Source organism: Magnolia sinica, chromosome 8 (assembly GCF_029962835.1).
Source record: "Magnolia sinica isolate HGM2019 chromosome 8, MsV1, whole genome shotgun sequence".
Taxonomy (NCBI): Eukaryota; Viridiplantae; Streptophyta; class Magnoliopsida; order Magnoliales; family Magnoliaceae; genus Magnolia; species Magnolia sinica.
The window spans coordinates 24,862,429-24,876,027 of record NC_080580.1 but is presented as its reverse complement, the minus strand read 5'-3'; positions in this window follow the sequence as shown (position 1 = coordinate 24,876,027).

Below are 13,599 nucleotides of genomic sequence, written 5' to 3'. Positions count from 1 at the left end.
TACCAATGTAACAGAATCTAGTGAAGAGGTGGGTAGTTGTTACGTTTTGACTGTATCTAAATGCTAGTATCTCAACAACGAATGAATTTTGGATGCAGAGGCTTCATACCACATGACTTCTCATTGAAGTTAGTTGACCAGTTACAGTGGGTACGATGTTGGTCAGGTGTTTATGGGTAGTGACATTTCCTATAAGGTCGTTGGTGTGGTATCGGTGCACGACAAAATGTTTAGTGGGATGGAGTGTATCTCGACGGATGTGAGACACATTCCTGGTCTAAGGAAGAGTATGATATCTTTGAAAACTCTCGAGGTACTTAGGTACAAATTTACCGGGTTTGATTGTGTTATAAAAGTTTCAAAAGGGGCACTCATTTTGATGAAGACACAACAGATCAATAACTTTTACAAGCTGATTGGAAATACCATATCGGGTAGAGCTGCAACATCTGTAGTGGAGTGTATATTGGCATAGTTGTGGCATGCGTGCCTAAGCCACATGAGCGAACACGAGATGTAGCTACTTTCTAATTGTATATATGGTAAACAATCATGGTTGTCTTTCAAGTCTAGAAAACATGTAAGTAAATGACTGCTTGATTACATGCATTCGGATATATAAGGATTGTCGCCCATTATTTCTAGAGGGAGGTCAACATTTTTTTTCTCGTTTATAAATGACTACTTTAGAGTTTGGGTTTACTTTATGAAGCATAAATCTGATGTTTTCGTCACCTTCAAAATGTGGAAAGCAATGGTAGAAAAAAATTAGGGTGGAAGTTAAAAGTATTGAGGACAAACAATGGTGGAGAATTCACTTTTAAGGAATTCAATAAGTTTTGCGAAAATATGGAGATAGTGAGGCACAATACAGTAAGGTATACACAAGAGCAAAATGCTGTGGTGGAATGAATGAATCAGATTCTCTTGGAGAGAGACCAAAATATGTTGAGTAACACTACATTGGACAAAGAACTATAGATTGAGGCTATCAATATGGCTTGTTATTTAGTGAATCGGTCCCCATCTACACCGATTGATTGTAAAATTCTAGAAGAAGTGTGGACTATTCATGATGTTAACTATTTAAGACTATAAATATTTGGTTGTGATGCTCACTCTAATGCACCATCGGTTGAGAGAGATAAGTTAGATCAAATGATGAAGAATTGTACTTTTATGGGCTATGGTAATGGTGTGAAGGAATATAAGCTGTATGACCGGGTCACACGTAAGATCATGATTAGCTGTGAAATCAGGTTTGATGAGGATTTATTGTTTCGTAAGGATGAACAAAAGAAAATAAGTAAATCAGTGGTAATTACCATTAAAATATAAAAAAAAGGTAAAACACAACTAGAAGCTAAGCCACAAGAATAGATACAAGAGCAGGTGCGGCAATTACTTATGAGGAGAAATCCACCGAAAGATCGTATATTACTGGCGAGATACAAAGATAACTCAAATATTGCATTCGCTCTCATTACGGATGTGAGAGATCCGTTTACCTTCTAAAAATTATTGGATTTCACAATTTCTTAGAAGTGAATGGCGGCGATGGAGGGTGTGATGGACTTTTTGTATAAGAATGAGACGTGTGAGTTGGTGGAGCTTCTCGTTAGCCATAAAATAATCGGATATAAGTCGATCTATTAGAAAAAAAGCTTGCATCTTTTTTTTTTTTTGTAATTACACTGGTTTGTTTCCTATTCTAGGTGTAACACTACGTATATGGGTGTAATTGTGAGGTTACGTGAGAGCAGGGAGGGGTAAATGGATTCAAGGGTTTGGAATGGAGAAAACAAGGATTTTCGCATACGTAAGTGATTCCATCTCTTGTACTTTTGTTTTCATAGTGGATTTACTTGTTGTTTTGTGCCATTGTTTTTTCCCGTAAGGGTTTTCTATATAAAATTGTGTGTTCCTATATATGTTTTGTTTGTATTTATCTTTCGTTGTGTGATTCGAATTCAATGTTTGCTTCTGCTACTCCCCAACATTATGATCCAAACTACTGATCAAATAAAAAATACAACTCACATGAATACCTAAAAAATCTTCAAGATTGAAAGAATCTAACCCTCCAATCGAGAGGAATGGTAAGGCAATTTTGTGCTACTTGCATGCCCAAAAAAAAAAGCACTAAGGACCCACTATAATGTTTTTGTGATGTCCGCTCCATCCATTGATTGGGCTAACTCATTTTAAGATTTGGTTCTAAAAATGAACCAAATCCATAACTCAGGTGAGCCATAGGAAACGAAACATAAAAAGAGATTCTCCCAATTGAAAACTTCCTGAGACCAACCGTGATGTTTATTTGCCCTCCAATCCTTACAAAAGGTGGGTGTTACAATTTCTTTGTTTACGTGGCGTGCGCCACTTAAGTCTTGCATTTTATTTTATTTTATTTAGTTCTTATCAAGTCTAGGCACAATTGATAGATGGAGTAGATGTCACATGGACATCATGGTAGACCCCACAGGGCCTTTTGTTGGATCTATTATGTAAAAGAAGACAATTAAAGAAGACAATTTGCATTACAAAGAAATAGTCCAACAACTGAAGGTTTTAAATATGCCAATGTGGGGGATATTTTAGTTGTCCCACATCCTTAATGAGGCCAACTTGGGCTTGGTTCAAAATTTTTTTAAGCTCCAAAAAAGAGCTCGACTTGGCTCAAATTGTCAAGCTTTTCTGAGCTGAGCCGAGCGAGATAACCGAGCTAATTAACTCAGGTTCGTGTATAGCTCTAGTTTGACTCATTCAACTATGTTCACACACGTACGAATCGTGCATTAGTAGAACCGTCCATCTGCTGACCAGTGTGGCCCTATGATACCTCTTCAGAAAAGCCGTACTCTCTTTAATTAAGTATGGGTGGCCCACAACCGGCTTACGAAATATCACCGACACTTTCTAATACGATTGGCCATAGTCTTTGAAACTAGTCAAACCACTAGTAACCTATAGTAAACATGGCATATGGGCCAATGAGGAATATACTGCATTTTGAAAGTGAACTCATTTCATACGTCAAAACGAGGTCCAAGGTATAGGAGCCGATCATCATCCAATCCACATTGTAGAGATGCTATGTCTCGATAATCAAACGGATCTGATCATCAGATGGTCGCATGTCTACATGGAATGTAGACTTTTTCTTAGTTTCTAACCGTTCATTTATTTCATACTCACATGGTCCACTTGATGATCGTATCAGCCTAATCTTTTTGGGCTGCCATCTACACATGGGGTAAATGGATTCAAGGGTTTGGAATGGAGAAAACAAGGATTTTCGCATACGTAAGTGATTCCATCTCTTGTACTTTCGTTTTCATAGTGGATTTGCTTGTTGTTTTGTGCCATTGTTTTTTCTCGTGAGGGTTTTCTATATAAAATTGCGTGTTCCTATATATGTGTTGTTAGTATTTATCTTTCGTTGTGTGATTCGAATTCAATGTTTGCTTCTGCTGCTCCCCAACATTATGATCCAAACTACTGATCAAATAAAAGATACAACTGACATGAATACCTAAAAAATCTTCAAGATTGAAAGAATCTTACCTTCCAATCGAGAGGAATGGAAAGGAAATTTTGTGCTACTTGCACGCCCAAAAAAAAAAAAGCACTAAGGACCCACTATAATGTCTTTGTGATGTCCGCTCCATCCATTGATTGTGCTAACTCATTTTAGGAATTGGTTCTAAAAATGAACCAAATCCATAACTCAGGTGAGCTATAGGAAACAAAACATAAATAGAGATTCTCCCAATTGAAAACTTCCTGGGACCAACCGTGATGTTTATTTGCCCTCCAATCCTTACAAAAGGTGGGTGTTGCAATTTCTTTGTTTATGTGGCGTGCGCCATATAAGTCTTGCATTTTTTTTTCTTATCAAGTCTAGGCACAATTGATGGATGGAGTAGATGTCACATGGACATCATGGTAGACCCCACAGGGCCTTTAGTTGTATCTATCATGTAAAAGAAGACAATTTGCATTACAAAGAAATAGTCCAACAACTAAAGGTTTTAAATATGCCAATGTGGGCGATATTTTAGTTGTCCCACATCCTTAATGAGGGCCAACTCGTGTTTGGTTCAAATTTTTTTTAAGCTCTATAAAAGAGCTCGACTTGGCTCAAATTGTCAAGCTTTTCTGAGCTGAGCCGAGCGAGTTAACCGAGCTAATTAACTCAGGTTCATGTATAGCTCTAGTTTGACTCATTCAACTATGTTCACACACATACGAATCGTGCATTAGTAGAACCGTCCATCTGCTGACCAGTGTGGCCCTATAATTCCTCTCTAGAAAAGCAGTACTCTCTTTAATTAAGTATGGGTGGCCCACAACCGACTTACGAAATATCACCGACACTTTCTAATACGATTGGCCATAGTCTTTGAAACTAGTCAAACCACTAGTAACCTCATAGTAAACATGGCATATGGGCCAATGAGGAATATACTGCATTTTGAAAGTGAACTCATCTCATCCGTCAAACGAGGTCCGAGGTATAGGAGCCGATCATCATCCAATCCACGTTGTAGAGATGCTATGTCTCGATAATCAGATGGATCTGATCATCAGATGGTCGCATGTCTACATGGAATTTAGACTTTTTCTTAGTTTCTAATCGTTCATTTATTTCATACTCACGTGGTCCACTTGATGATCGTATCAGCCTAATCTTTCCGGGCTGCCATCTAGGTACTTTAGGGCTCGCCTGAGCATCGGCTCTGATCCCCCACATGCCTGCCTTATTTCCACATATGAGTACACTTTCAAATTTACTCGAGAGAGTGCTTGTGAACATGGCATACGTGTCAAAGATCCAAACCATTCGTAGGGAGTGTACCCTGTGTACATGCCCAGGACAAAGAACTAATGTGGGTGAGCTGATGAAGAAGATATACATGCATGAGGAAAGTAGGCGGTTAAAATAAAAGTCAAACGGTACAAATTCAATGTGTCTGTGTAGCTCACTTAATGAGTGTACTAACCTGAATTTTTGGCACATGGCATGTATACCATGAGCCTACCTAGTGAACGGTCTAGATATCTGACACGTGTATCATCCGACGGTTGGAATCAGGCCCTGAATGGTATGTGTACATGGAGCATTCCCCAAAGATTTTCGACCATGAAATGCCGGCCATTTTTAGTTAATATTTGCTGTTGATGTATTTCTCCACTCCCCTATAGAGGATACTTATGACACATGGTCCATCCATATTTGAGGCTCAACGGATCAACGGTGTGGATCACTGGGCCATGGTCACAAATGGTATAAAGTGAAGAGCTGAGTGGCATGTACTTTTCTTAGGGAAGGATCACGAATTTCTCATCAATGGTTCGTACTACTTTGCTCCCTTTGGAAGTCTTTGGTAGTGTGCGGATTGAGAGCATGTGCCTGGAACCGCTGAGCTCTTAGTACATGTGCCGTATCAACCCATTGATGTTCTTTTAACTAAGTAGATGGGCCTCAACACATTGTTTACCTTTTAAGGGACACCTTTACTCCGTCTAACGGTCCTCGAAGCACTAAAAATTTAGTGTATTTCAGAAAATAAGATTATTGTTATTATTATTATTATTTATTTCCATATTTCTTTTGGTTTGGAAAGGAGTAAACGATCTCTGGCCTCTCTTTCTTTGGTTTAGATCTCAGGTAAAAAGCTCACGGAAGGTGGAAAAGGCTTATAAAGGATGGTTTCCATGAGGCCGTTTTTGCAAGGGTTGTAGAAGAGAATTTCATAAAATAGCTGCACTTCGGCCCACCATAATATGGCGTGGACATCGAATCCGTCCAACAAAATTACCCTAAGAATACAAAAGAATGTCCAACTGCAAGCCTATCCAATCATCATGCTAGCCACCCATGCCAAACAAGGATCAACGACCCAAAAAGCTCCCAATTCATGTTGTGGCCCAGCTAATGATTAGATTGGTTTGATATTTGGGGTGTTTTATTTTCACGGCGGCATGGCTCTACTAGATGATGTGAATGCCATATGCAGTGGACTCTCATAACATATACCACATCCATGAGAGGAAAAAAGTTTAAAAACAACTCCCATTTGTTCTATATGATCATGAATTTAACTTTGATCATTGGTGACATAGTAAAATTGAAGCAACTGGATCTCCCAATCCATATATCTGATTGCACTGACATTTTAGATAATCAATATTCCTCATTAAGGTTTACACAATTTGGCTGGTTTGCATGTGGAACGAACATACCCATTGGTGCAATTAAAAAAGGGTGATTATCGAGAAATGAGACCATTTTGATATTGCTTTTGTTGGATTTTTGAAACATACCAAATTTAACATTTTTTGAAATGTCCAAATTGTTGGGGGCCTTGCACAAAACCTTAAGATCTAGCCTCCCAAAAACACCTGAATTATGGGATAATAAAGCAATGAAATAAATCAAATTAAGTATAAACCATACAACACGAGATTTTTACGTGGAAAACCCTCAAAGAGGTAAAAACTACAGGACTTCGTTCAAATCAACAATCCACTATAAAGCAGAACGTTACAACCGATCACAAGCACACCTTGCTATGATCAAACCATCATCACTCACACAGGAGTGAATAAACAATAAGAGAACAAAGAAAAAAACGGATAGATCTCACTGATTATGAGGACGTAGAAGCGCTGAGACATAAACTCCCTTCCACAAGTTTTTTTTTCTCTCTCTCTCTCTCTCTCTCTCTCTCACACACACACACACACGCATACACACACACACACACACCTTTGATAGCCCTAAATCTTTTGGCAAACTCTTGCAAAGCTTTAAGAAACCCTCTTGTTTTGTTTTCATACATTAGAGAAGCCCTAGGGACCACTTTTTATAGTTTTAGGAAACTCCCTTCTGCACCCCTTGCGAAAGGGCCTCAAAAATCCGAATCTCGTACAAAATCGGACTAGAATCTGCATAACCACGACTAGTCGAGCAGTGTCCTCGACCGGTCGAGCGGCCCACTCGACCAGTCGAGCACCTCCCTTGACTGGTCAAGCACCAAGGGAAAAATAACTCATTCATCGCTGGACTTTGAGTCGAGACAGAGCTCGACTGGTCTCAACTGATCGTGCACCAGCCCTCGACCGGTCGAGTGAGGCTCACGACTGGTCGAGCATGGAACAAAAACCCCATCAAATCTTCCCCCTTTTGACCCAGGAGGGATTCACCTTCTTCAAGCCAGCCTGGTTTTTACAAACCTCAAACTTGCCCTTGAGCAAAGCCTTGGTCATCATGTCTGACCCGTTATCGTCTGTATGGACCTTCTCAAGCTGTAACACCTTCTGTTCCAAAGTATCCCTGATCCAGTGATACCGAATCTTTATGTGCTTCGACTTGGAATGCTGACTTGGATTCTTGCTCAAGTGTATAGTACTCTAGTTATCGTAATAGACCACGTGTTGCTCTTGCTTTAGGCTAAGTTCCCGTAGGAACCTTTTTATCCAAAGCATGTCTTTACATGCCTCTATGACTGCAATGTATTCTGTTATGCCCCAAACTTGAAAACCGGGCTCACAAAATTTTCGATCGCCGAATCTGGCGCCGACAGCCTCCGTAGAACCCCATTCTCGGCTCGTGGCACCCATTTATAAGGTTCCGATCCTGAGATCCTACAAGGAAGATTTCTAATATCAATTTGATTCGTAATGAGCATAACCATAAGCATAACCCACTAACAATAACCACAAGAACACCATCACAAAATTCACTATGATCAAAAACTTTGAGTACAATGCATATGAAAGGGAAATACAATATAATGAAAGTAACAGAAACTCCAGAAGCTCAGCTGCACATTCCAATTGCGTCAAGGCTATGGCTGCGTCCTAGCATCACCTATACACATCAATCATGCATAAGCTTATAGAAAGCTTAGAAGGTAGTGTAACTGTGTGCGCAATATAAGCGTGCTAGAATGCAAGGTCAAAGTAATGCGGAATCATGCTAATGAGTACATGAATGCAAGCAGCCGTACCAAGGCTATGTGGTGCAAGATATGAATATTATCAGCCATATCAAGACCATGCGATGCATGATGCAACTCAAGCATGTCAATCCTCATCCACATACAGCTCATCAATATCAGTACAGTTCTCATTCAGGATAATCATCGGAGTTTAGTACACTCCAAATGGCACTGCCCCTCTCTTAGCCGCACAGTCGAAGTGAGCGTAAGAAACTTCATTATCCGCTAGCCAATAGTCTGCCAATACTTATCCGACATGTTGATAGCGGACCTATTCACGAGCTGGTCAAAATCAACCTAGTAATGACCCCTACCCTCGGGCAAGTAAGGCCACACCCCTTTCCAACCGACCACGACACAGTGAGAGATGCGGCCTCCTGGTATTCGGCCCTCATGTGCTCATATATCTACCCGGTCTTGATGTTGGAGTCATCCTCTGGTACCATTGGGTTTAGAAATTTTCACTCAGGGACATATATGGCGCTTCGATGCTAGAAACAGTCTTTCTGGTGTCTGATCCTGCCATCTACGATGTGCCTGTAGAGGCCACAACCCTGATGTCGCTAAGGCATGCAGTAATCATGTCATACAAATGCGAAGTGCATGAATTATACTACCAGTCATGCAACAATCTTGCGCGTAATACGTGCTCATGTAGGGCAACTCCACCTATCAGGGAGCCTATAAACAATCTTCCCGAAGGCATATGCTATGATTAGTCACTCCTTATATCAAGTATACATATGATGCATATGAGCATGAATCATGGAACCATAATAAACATATTATATGGTAATGGACTTTGTACATAACGAAGGTGGGCCTAGACGGTCTACACAATGCAAGTATGGGCCTATCGATGGGTCCTAGGGAGAGTTACAATGCAGACATTTAACCATCATTGCTCTTACAATGTGGAAGTCAAACCATCATTGCTCCTAAGGTACGACCTGCCATGAACATCATTACATAAACCATGGTGGAATCACATATTACAATGGGCCTTATGTACATCTCGTTGGGCCTCGACCCATGGGCCTCAGGTACATCAAATGGGCCGCATCATGTGGGCCTCATATATATCAAAGTGGGCCTCAATAACGGGCCACAAATAAATCAAGATGGGCCTAACCACATGGGCCTCATAAATTCTAAGAAAATGAGTCATATTGAAGGATCATTTGGACCATACCACAATTAGTAATGGAGATAATAATTTTCCTGGTTAAATAACTCACAGGGCCCACTATAAAGTTTATTTTCCAACCAATCTAATCATAAAGCCATAATGACCTGGATTAAGAGGGAAAATAAATATCATATTAGCCCAAACTTTGAAGTCTAAGAGTTTAATGGTGGACGGTCAAACCCACTATTTCCTGTAATGGACCGTCCACCTAATCTTAGATCTGTCTTCTTTTTTTTTATCTCAAGCCTTAAAATTTATCTTTCAAGATGGTTAGACGGTTGGGATGCAATACATGCATCATGGTGGGTCCCATAGGGATGGACAACACATACCTCATGGTGGGGGCCACACTGATGGAAGGTGTGGATACAATACATACATCAATGGTCCCACATGGGGCCCACCATAACATTTACTTCCCTTACAATCTGTTAATAAGGTCACAGTGACCTGAATAAAGAAGAAATACAAATTTCTTAATGATCCAAAACTTCAATGACACCCAAAAGGGTTTTCAATGGCAAACGCTCAACCCCCTACTATTTCCTGCCGTGTGGGCCATCTGAGTTCCTGAAATGGCTAATTTTTGGGCTGACCCATAGCTAGGAGGGAGGCCCACCAACGCACGGTGTTGATGTTCAACTCACATCATGGTGGGGCCTAAGATGGGGCCCACTGACCAGCGCCATGTAAAGCAGCAGACGCTGCTTGCTACAGCGTCCAGAGAAGTTGACAGCAACAACGTCTGCTATTGTGTGTGTGTGTATATATATATATATATATATATATATATATATATATATTTGGTTTTCTGTTTTCTGGTGGTTTTTCGTAGGTGGGGCCCGCACCAGGTAGATCCAACCCATCCATTGGATTCTAGGACTTAAGACAGTCCAAACGAGTCTAATATTCAACATGTTTTGGCAGGTAGAAACATCAAGGTGATTTGAATGATGGAAATCCCTGTTTCTATGCTATGGCTCGCCAGAAAAATCGGATTAGCTTCGTTTCTTGGCTCAACGCCTAAAATGGGCTGAGAAATAGGATGGACGACGTGGATTAAATCAATACATCAAGGTGGGTCCTGCATGAGCGGTCCACCAAAGCTTGTTGAATCAAGCTAATGTTTATATTTTAATATTTTATTATTATTATTATTATTATTATTATTATTATTATTATTATTATTATTATTATTTTACGTTGTTGCCCGTCAGCACACCACGCTATCAGTTCACACATTATCGTGGGGCCACGTCCAGCATCCCTGGACGTTGGATGGTGTGGAAATAACACAGGCATCATGGTGGGTACCACATGAACGTGGCCTACCATGGATGTACATATATATATATATATTATATCATTATTATATTAATATATTATATATCATTTAACCCAGCATGTGGGACTTCCCACCGTCCCGACAGTGAATGGTGGATTTCGCCTGAGATGTGGTAGGCCATACTGTTTGATGGATGGAGTAGATTTAACACGATTCGGTGGGGCCCCCTTCATTCTAGGGGGAGGATAAAGAGAGAGAGAAGATGACACGGGAAGGGGAGGGACCCCACCACTATTGGGCCCTCCTAAATACATTGCATACATCAAGTGGGTCCCACAATAAATGGGCCCTTAAAAATCAAAATCGATGATGGGTCACTCACCTATTGCACTCCTCCTTGATCCCTTGGACTCCCATACTCCTTGCCTTCACTTTTGATGGTGGTTGATGGGGTTTTGATGGTGGGGATGAGAGATGAGAGGGTCGAAAAATGGGCCACACTTGTTTGCTCTTGGAAATGCTTGGACGTTGGAATTTGTTACTTGGGAGGTTTGAGATATGAGAGAAGGAAGTGATAGGGTGATAAGGATGGGTGTTGTAAGGAAGGGGATGGGAGGTATGGGTGAGTTTGAATTTTTATAAAAAGAGGGATGGTTAGGGGAGAGAGAGAGTTGACTTATAGAAAAGGAGGAATGGAGCTTGTACTTGAGGTATGGGGTGTACTTGACTTGAGTGATTGATTGATTGATGGGACATGTCGTAGAGATTCCCTCGAAATTCGTAACGTGCAGCGTTTCTTATCAGTTCGGTGCGCGAGTCACGATATTGGAACTGTGGCAACGGCGCGGTCACTGAGGTACAAGTTTCGGGTTGAGCCGACTTCGGTATGCAGGACTCGGCTTATGATCACACGCAAACATCGGATACAGGTCGAGGGTTGCTGAAATTTGATCGAGAGGACCGCGGAAGCCTACGGAATAGTACAGACTAGGATACGGGTCTTACAACTCTCCCCTCCAAATAAAAATTTCATCCTCGAAATTTACACAATCAACGCAACTAAACATAATCATAAGGAAAGAAGAAATATAGCATCATCATATAAAATTCGAGACAACATATAAGATACAAAATATTATCAATCATCAAAGAGATGAGGATAGCACTCTCGAATTTTGGCCTCGTACTCCCAAGACGCCTCATCAATAGAGTGATGACCCCACTGAACCGTCACCAAGGGAATGACCTTGGTCTGGAGGACCTGATCCTTCCGATCAAGGATACATACTGGCTGCTCAATGTAAGAAGTGTCCTCATGAACCTCCAACGGCTGCCAATCAATAACTGGAACTACGTCTGACCTACACTTCCTCAACATAGAGATGTGAAAAATGTTGTGGACGCCAGACAACTGAGATGGTAAGGCAAGCTGGTAGGCCACGATATCAATGCTCCCAACGATCTCGAAAGGTCGATAAATCTCGGGGCAAGCTTGCCCTTCGCTCCAAATCGAACTACGCCCTTCATGGGTGAGACCTTGAGATACACTCTGTCCCCAACTGCGAACTCCAAGGGACGACGCAGGCGATCAGTAAAACTCTTCTGCCATCTCTGAGCTGTGCACATCTCTGCCTGATGATATCAATAGCCTCTGACGTCTGCTGCACAAGCTCGAGACCTAGGAGACGCTGTTCTTCGACCTCGGTCCAACAACTCGTAGATCTGCATGGTCTGCCATATAATTCCTCAAAAGGAGCCATGTCAATGGTCGCTTGATAGCTGTTGTTGTATGCGAACTTAGCCAACGCAGATGCTCATCCCAGCTACCCTTGAAATCAATCGCGTAAGCCTGAAGCATGTCCTCAAGGATCTGATTGATCCTCTCGGTGTGGCCATCGGTCTGCGAGTGATACGTGGTGCTGAGCTGTAAAATAGACCCCATCACTCTCTGAAAGCTCCTCCAAAACTGAGACGTAAACCTCGGGTCTCGGTTAGAAACGATCGAGACTGGAACGCCGTGCAGTCTCACAATCTCCTCGATGAATAATCTCGCAAGCCGGTCCAAAGGCCAAGTCGCACGAATCGTAAGAAAATGTGCCGACTTCGTCACATGATCAATGACAACCTAGATGACGTCATGACTGCGCTGAGTCTTTGGCAAGCCCATGATAAAATCTGTTGACACGTGCTCCCACTTTCATATCGAGACGCTCAACGGCTGCAATGGACCAGGGGGTCTCTAATGATCGACCTTGACATGCTGGCATGTATCACACTCGGCTACAAAACTAGTGATCTGGTGCTTCATCCCTGCCCAAAAATACTGTCTCCTCATATCACGATACATCTTCGTCGAGCCAGGGTGGATAGAAAACCGTGATCGATGTGCTTCGGTCATAAAATCTCTACGCAACTCAGGAATATCCGGGACACATAATCAACCTCTGAAGTAGAATCCAGTATCAGAACCAATCTGCCAATCTGTCTGACTCTCAGATGCCGCCTCTACTCTGTAATCTTATAATGACTCGTCTACCTCCTGAGCCTCGATCACCCTTGCGACAAGAGAGGGTTGAATCGACTGGCTCGATAGTTGAATGATAGAAGACTGCAGACCAAAATCGAAGTCATACTCTATTATATCCTCGAGCATCCTCAACTCCTGAATCATCACGTGTGCCACCAAGCCTCGTGGCTGATGGCTGAGGGCATCCGCCACCACATTCGCCTTACTTGGGTGGTACTTGAGATCAAAATCGTAGTCCTTCAGGAGCTCCATCCAGCGCCTCTGCCTCATTTTCAGCTCGGACTGAGAGAATAGATACTTCAAGCTCTTGTGGTCGGAGAAGTGCTCGAACATGACCCCATAGAGATAGTGTCTCCACACCTTCAGTGCGAAGACGAATGCTGCCAGCTCCAAATCGTGCGTGGGGTAGTTCAGCTCATGAACCTTGAGCTGACGAGGTGCATAAGCCACTGGTCTCTCGTGCTGCATCAGGATAGCACCCAAGCCAATACGCGAAGCATCGGTAAATATAACAAATCCATCACTCCCAGAGAGAAGAGTAAGGACAGGAGTGGATGTCAGACGGTCCTTCAGCTCCACAAATGCCTAC